This window comes from Limulus polyphemus, unplaced genomic scaffold, assembly GCF_000517525.1.
Source record: "Limulus polyphemus unplaced genomic scaffold, Limulus_polyphemus-2.1.2 Scaffold1979, whole genome shotgun sequence".
Lineage (NCBI taxonomy): Eukaryota > Metazoa > Arthropoda > Merostomata > Xiphosura > Limulidae > Limulus > Limulus polyphemus.
This window is the reverse complement of record NW_013667589.1, coordinates 63,974-64,544: the sequence shown is the minus strand read 5'-3', so window position 1 is coordinate 64,544 and position 571 is coordinate 63,974. Positions and strand designations below refer to the sequence as shown.

General features: G+C 29.6%; 1 protein-coding gene across 1 annotated transcript in view; it reads left to right on the top strand.

Moving 5' to 3' along the window:
* Positions 1-571, top strand: part of LOC106465546 (radial spoke head 1 homolog) — a 7,055-nt gene that overhangs the window by 5,272 nt on the left and 1,212 nt on the right. The gene's annotated exons all lie outside the window — the stretch shown is intronic.

Sequence of the window (571 nt, the reverse complement as noted above, 5' to 3'; positions counted from 1 at the left end):
TTTAATTACAGACAAGCAAACAAACAAACAATCTCAGAGTTTTAGTAGTGTATAGATTATGGTATCCCAGTGGGTTACGGTAAGTTTACGGACTTTCAATATTTAAATCTGAAGTTCCATTCCGCGTGGTGGACAGATCACAGATAACCTATTGTGTAGCTTTGCGCTAGAACAATCTTTCTCTTAAATTACACCTATAGTTCTATACAGTCTAATTAAATTTCATTCCTCTTGTATAATTAATTGTCTTCAGATAAAAAGCTTAACTTATCGTAATCAGAAAATAATTTAATTCCTAAAGCACTAAATAACAATATTAGTTTAGCGAAATGTATCGTCGTCACAAGCTAGCTGTAATTATTTATCATAGTATGGTATCATTATCAAAAGTTCAGACTTCGTCAATATGTTTATCCTTCTGCAGCTAGTTTTACCCACATCACTTAAATACATATATTTCTAAAACTTTAATAATGGTTATCAAAAATAGTATATTTAATTTCTGCCTCCTTATTACATTAAATTGAACTATAAAGCCCCAAAGTTTTTTTTAATAGCAATTGCATTAGAT